Source organism: Lepidochelys kempii, chromosome 21 (genome assembly GCF_965140285.1).
Source record: "Lepidochelys kempii isolate rLepKem1 chromosome 21, rLepKem1.hap1, whole genome shotgun sequence".
NCBI classification, from domain to species: domain Eukaryota; kingdom Metazoa; phylum Chordata; order Testudines; family Cheloniidae; genus Lepidochelys; species Lepidochelys kempii.
Genome location: NC_136400.1, coordinates 8,417,668 through 8,424,084, shown reverse-complemented (window position 1 = coordinate 8,424,084; position 6,417 = coordinate 8,417,668).

The window sequence follows — 6,417 nt, the reverse complement described above, 5'->3', positions numbered from 1 at the left end:
TATCACGGAGTTCCTGGACTTTAATCTTTTACTTAGCAGCCTAAATTTGACCTCCAGGACCTCTCTCCTATCTTTCCCTATGTCACTGGCACCTACATGTACCATGACCACCAGCTGCTCCCCAGCCCTGCAGAATAGTCTGTCCAGATGTCTTGAGAGGTCTGCCATCTTCACACTAGACAAACAATTCACCATGCAGTTCTCCCAGTCACCGCAAACCCAACTCTCTCTGTTTCCTCAGAGCCAGGGGATATCCTGGATCATTTCCCTCTGCTGCAGCTTGATACTCTCCTTCTCTGAGACCTTCATCCTTGCCAGTAGCATAGAGACTGTCAGACAGGAGTGGGACCGCTCTACTGTGTCCCGGAAAGTCTTGTTTATACACCTCTCTGTCCAGAAGTGGCAGAAGGTCCCTAAAAGTGGGGGGGCCACCGGCACCCAGACCATGGCCCACTGGCAGGCAAACCTTGGCCCCACTTCCCCATGCTGCCCCTTCCCCCTGAAGCCCTGTCCTTGTGCCATCCTTTCTCCCCAAGCCCCTGCCCTCACACCATCCCTTCTCCCCAAGTCCCTGCCCCCAGGCTGCCCCATCCCATCCCTACTCCCCAAGGCCCTGCCCCCGCCCCCATGCCACCCATTCTCCCCAAGGCCCCACCCCCAGGCCACCCCTTCCCCTGAGGCCTCATCCCCCTCTTCCTCTTCTTCACCCCATCTCCCCCATTGCTTGCGCTTACAACCAGGAAAAAGGGGAAGGGCTATAAAAGTGAAGGGGCCATGACCCCCTGGCCTCCTCTGTCTCTGTCTTCCTTAGCTCCTCCAGTTTGGCCACTCTGGTCTCAGGAGCCTGTCCCTTGTCTCTGAGAGGTCCACCTACGCCACCTCCCACAGGGCAGGTGATCATACATGCTGCATTCAGTGCAATGAACAGGATAGCGCCCCCCGCTGGATGTCTGCCCACGTTATTTTACTCTTGCTGGGATTGTGTGTGTGGGGCGGGGGCATTATTTGCCTAATGCAGAGGATGGGAGGATGCTTGAGAGATGAATGGACTCTGAGGCTGTGGACGCTGCCGAGCTGTCTGGGAGCTGGGTGGGGAGGGGGTTGAGCTCTCTGTCCATGCTGGCTATTCCTGTGCATTCAGGTTGGAGCCATTCCAACCCCGTGAGATGGAAGCACCAGCACCAGGCCTGCTCTCTCATTTCCCGCCCATGGGTCAGATTCCTCCAGGCTTTCCCCAGATGCCCGAATACAGGTGGCTTAATCCTGCCAACGGACAAGACAGGCAGGATCATAGAGGCATGAACCCAGAAAGCCATGGAGATGGGGTGGGGTAGGGAGTCCTCTCTCGGAAAACAGGAGCTCAATCCAGGTGTGGTGCCCCGAGTCTGATCCGGGGAGGCACAATCAAAGGGGTGGAACCCATGGTACAGACCCTGCAGAACATGGAGAGGTTCCCCCCCGAGGCTGAATCAGGGACGCGTTGACCGGCGACCCCCAAGGAATTTTTTTGATGCCAGTTTCAGGGGGATACAACACAGCCTGAGTCAAGGAGTCTCCATGTTGGGAATGGGGACGGTGTGTGAATTCTCAGCCCAGTCTCAGGCTCCTTGGTGCCAGGACAACATACGCTGGGATCTGCCAGGGTGCTAGCTACAGCAGGTCACCCACCCCACTGCCTCCACACCTGAGAGAGAAAACTCTGGTTCATGTTCAGCACCAAGGTGCCTCCTCCCCATCTAGACTGGATCCGTGCTCAGCGCCGGCTCTACTTCTGCATCCGGACCTGGGGACCCAACCCTGGACCTAGACTGCAGAGCTGCTCGCTCCCGGGCCCGTTCAGCACCTGGACTCAGACACCTCCTCTGATGAACAGCTTCACAAGGGTTGCTGCTCCCCTAGGCTGGACGGTGCTTGAATCACAACTCATCAATTTCCCACTCAGTACACGGCTTGAAGGGCCCCACTCCTACCACTAGACCCCAGGGCGCACGCTGCTCTCAAAATGACCTCACATCTTGGGCCTCGGTGCTGGCTTGGATTTGAGTCACGCCGGTGACACAGCCTGTACGGGGACACAGACACACACTTGCATTCACACCATGCAAGGACACATACATACAAGACACGCACATCTAGAAATGCTCAGACACATGTGCCTACAGAGTCAGGAACACACACACTAATCATTGCAAGTTACCAGCAGAAAACAGTTAAGTATCCAGAGGGCTTGACTGGTGAAGGAAGATTGAAAGAACTGTAAGCATCTAGTTAGGCCAAACAACCGCTCAGTGTGGGACCTTGCCAGCCCTGGATGGATGCCATCATCAACGAGGGAGAAGGTTTAAGGGGCACATAATTGAAAATAATGGGGATGGACCTGAGTAAGGGAAGCGGTAGCTCGGATCTCAGGAAACGTTTGCTAACAGTTATGGCTATCAGGCTGTAGAATAGTCTCCCCCATGGGAAACAGGTCCCATCGCTTCAGACCTTTGAAATTAAAGTGGACAGAGCTCTAGAAAGTAGACTCCAGGGAGCAACTGTGCACTGGCAGGGGATAGGCTAGACACGACCTGCAGGTATTAGTCCATCCCTCACTTCAGCAATGCACAGAGAGTCATGCAAGCCTGTGGATGTATATGAAGGCACAGGGAAACATGCATGGGGCACATACATCTGCACCAATGTACACCTGCAGAAACATATGGGGCCAGATTTCTCACATATGCACCACCACCCCCCAGCCTTCCACCTCTGCCCAGCCCCACTTTGCTCTCGCCTCAGCACTCCCAGTCCCCCACCCCCTTGCACTCACGTGTATGCAGCAGGCAGAGAGGCAGATATGCGGAGAACAGGGGCTGTCTGTCCCTGTCTCTCACTCCCCTCCTCCCCCATAAGCCATCTCCTTTTGCATTTCACACAACTCTCCTCTCCCTCTCTCGCTGACTCTCAAGGTCACCTTCCTCGCCTGGACTGCATTTTCACATATTGATTGCTTGGCTAGAACAGCCGATGTCTCAGTGAGCTTCCAGTCTCATGCCAGCTCAGCGTCCTGCCACTCTGTAGAAGAAGAATTTCCATATGGGCCCCTCAGCATCCACCCCACTCTCCACCTAACTATCCCCTGCCCCCAACGCATCATTAAACCCCAGAGCCTCCAAAGCAGCAAGAAGCATGTCCACAAGCCAGGGAGGAAAGTGGAGTTTGTCCTTGGCTCATGCTGCCTACCAGCCAGGGGCCTTGCAACACTTTATGTAGTGGAGGAAAGGGGGATTAGCACCCCATTGCAGGGAAACTGAGGCACAGAGAGGGGCAGTGACTTACCCAAGGTCACACAGGGAGTCAGTGGCAGCATCAAGAATCCCTGCCCCAGGCACCCATCACTACATGCCTTCATCAGGCACAAATGACCTCCTCCTCTTGGAGTCACTGCTGGGGAAAGGTATATTAGGGCTGGTCCCAGTGAAGTGGCTCTCCACCAGTTCCACACCCAGCCCCTCCCTCCTGCCCAGTAGAGACCCAGCCATACAGCAGGTGCGGGGCGGGGGGGGTGTCACAACCCCCTGCCACCCACTCATTACTCCCTGTCACCAGGCCAGGCTTCTCCCCCACTCCAAAGCGCGCACAGCCACACCCAGTTTCACTCAAGCAGCTTTATTTCTTCAACAGAGGTTTTCAGACCAACTGAAAACAGCCTTAACTCAGTGCTTGGCTTCCAGGCCGCCCTTCCCAGGGGTCTCTAGCATTCCAGCTCCAGTCAGCTCTGCTCCCCAGCTGCAGCCACAGACCCCCTGCTCCAGGGACCCCCCACCAGCACTCCAGCCTAGCTGCCCCTAACCAGGGTGCAGCCTTTCCACACACAGCTGCCCACGAGCAACCCTTTATAGGCTCAGGTGTAGCCCTGCCCTCTTTTAGTGGCTGGATTGGGTTCACCTGCTCTGGTCCAGGGGGCTTGGCTTAGGCTCTGTCCAGGGCCCAGCTACCCTGCGACACGCCCCCAGGCTGCGGCTGTAATGTGATGCAGGGCCTGCTGGTCCTTGCCCTTATGAGACCAGGGTGAGTGCAATGCTCTCCGGACCAGGACACCTGCTCAGAGTCTGATGCAATAAAACAGCAGAGGTCAGGGAAGCTGAGTAGTGTGTTCACTCTGGCCTGTGATCCTCAGCCCTGTCCTGGTCTCTTGGCCCCCCTCCCCTCTTGGGTCAGCATTGTCCAGTGTGACTCATCTCCAGTCTGGAGACCAGGCTCAGGGCTGTTCTTGCTCCCACTGTCAAAGGTCTGGAATAACTCCCTTGAGATTGGGGGGATTCGATCTGGTTCTGTGGTGGGCAGGGGGCTCAGAAACAGGCCCACTTCTCTCTCCTGAGTGGCGGAGGGGATTCAGCTTGTGCAGACTGGAGGGCCTGATTCTGCCATCGTAGGACAAGTGTCACTCCCAATATTCAATGCCAAGGAAGGGAGGACTGGCCGTTTGGGATTCAACTGATGTGCAAACTGAGGACCCGATTCTGCTCTCAGTTACACGGATGGAAATCTGGTGTGACTTCAGTGTTCTCTTGGATACACCCCTGCAAATCTGGCCCTCCTTCTATAATTAGCTCCGACTAGCATATCTCTGAGGGCCAGCTCTTCCCCAGCTGTCACTCATGCTGCTCCATGAAGTCAGGGGAGTTGCACCTATTGACACCAGCCCTCTGTCTATCTCTCCCTCTCACACACCCCCCACCCCGCCCCGCCCAGCATGAGGGAAGCCGAGAACATCCTTCCCTGTCTCTTCTCTGCCAGGGCTTCCCCTGAAGTGCTCTGCCAGCACTTCCTAGTCCTCAGCCACTCCTTTGGCAAGCCTGAATGATCATTTTCCTTGAGGGGGTATTTCTCTCCTGCAAGGGGCCAGAAACTGATGTGATGGCAGGAGCTGGAAAGGGTGGGCAGAGAGGAAGGAGAGGCTGAATGGATTGCCACGCTGCATTCCCTTTGTTCAATCCTGGAGCGTGGCCCACAGAATGCCCTGGCCCAGAGCAGAGTGGAGGCTGTTTGGATTGACAAGTGTCCTGGGATAGGTACTGGAGAAGCTGGGGGGTCCAGGCTCTAAGCCCAACTGCCAGCTTGCAAAGCCAACATCAAGATGCAGGGGGGAAAAAAGGAGTGCGACAGAAATGGTCCTTAATCAGTAGATACCGGTGCCCGCACGTGCATCCCTCGAGACCCAGCGTGTGGCTGCAGCCCCCCCACCCCATCCTGAGCACAGATGTAATCAGCTGGAAATATTGGTCAAATGAAAATCAATGGCTGGATGGAAAAATCAGGGCTGAGTTACATCCTAGCCAAAGCCCTCCGGCTTAGAAATTGCCTCTAAATGCTGCCACAGAAGATGGGCCACGTCCCTGCCCTGCGTGCTGAGAAGGCCTCTGATAACAGTTTTATTTATCGCGCTTAACTGGCTCCTGGCACCAGTTTGCTTTAGCGTGTGATTGTCTATAGTGGTTGGTAGCGCTGCCAACGACAGGAGTACACTCCCCATACAAAGTCAAATCCCATCCCCTTTGAAGTCACCGGCTAACTTCCACTGGTTTCCGGCAGGGCAGTGTTTTGCCCTGTTTATACATCTTTCCACTCACAATCCATGGCTTTTTCCATAGGCCCCTGGGGAGTGAGAAAGGCATTGCCCAGGGCGGCCAAATACTAGACTGGGAGCCAGGACTTGTGGGTTCTATTCTCTACTCTGACCCTGTTCTAGGGAACAAAACTTTGATAATGGGATCTTCAGTCTAGTGGACAAAGGTCTAACAAGATCCAGTGGCTGGAGTTTGAGCTAGACAAATTCAGACCGGAAAGAAGGTGCAAATTTGTAACACTGAGGGGGGCAATTAATCACTGGAACAATTACCAGGGGTTGTGGTGGATTCTCCATCAAGGGCAATTTTTAAATCAAGACAGGATGATTTTCTAAAAGATCTTCTCTAATTCGAACAGGAATTATTGTGGGGAAGTTCCCAGGCCTGGATTATGCAGGAGGTCAGACTAGACAATCAGAAGGGTCCTTTTCGGCCTTGGAATCTATGGCTGTTGAGCAGGGACTATCTTTGTGTTCTGTGTTTGTACCACTATGAGACCCTGGTCTGTGACTGGGGCTTCTAGGAAATGCAAATAATTAACAATTAATAATAACCTAGTTGCTTCCCTTCTGGGTTCCTTGCTCCCTGATCTGTAAAAGCACAATCAAAATACTGGTTTCAGAGTAGCAGCCGTATTAGTCTGTATTCGCAAAAAGAAAGGGAGTACTTGTGGCATCCGATGAAGTGAGCTGTAGCTCACGAAAGCTTAAGCTTATGCTCAAATAAATTTGTTAGTCTCTAAGGTGCCACAAGTCCTCCTTTTCTTTTTAATCAAAATACTGAGCTTCATCCTGGGGTTCATAAC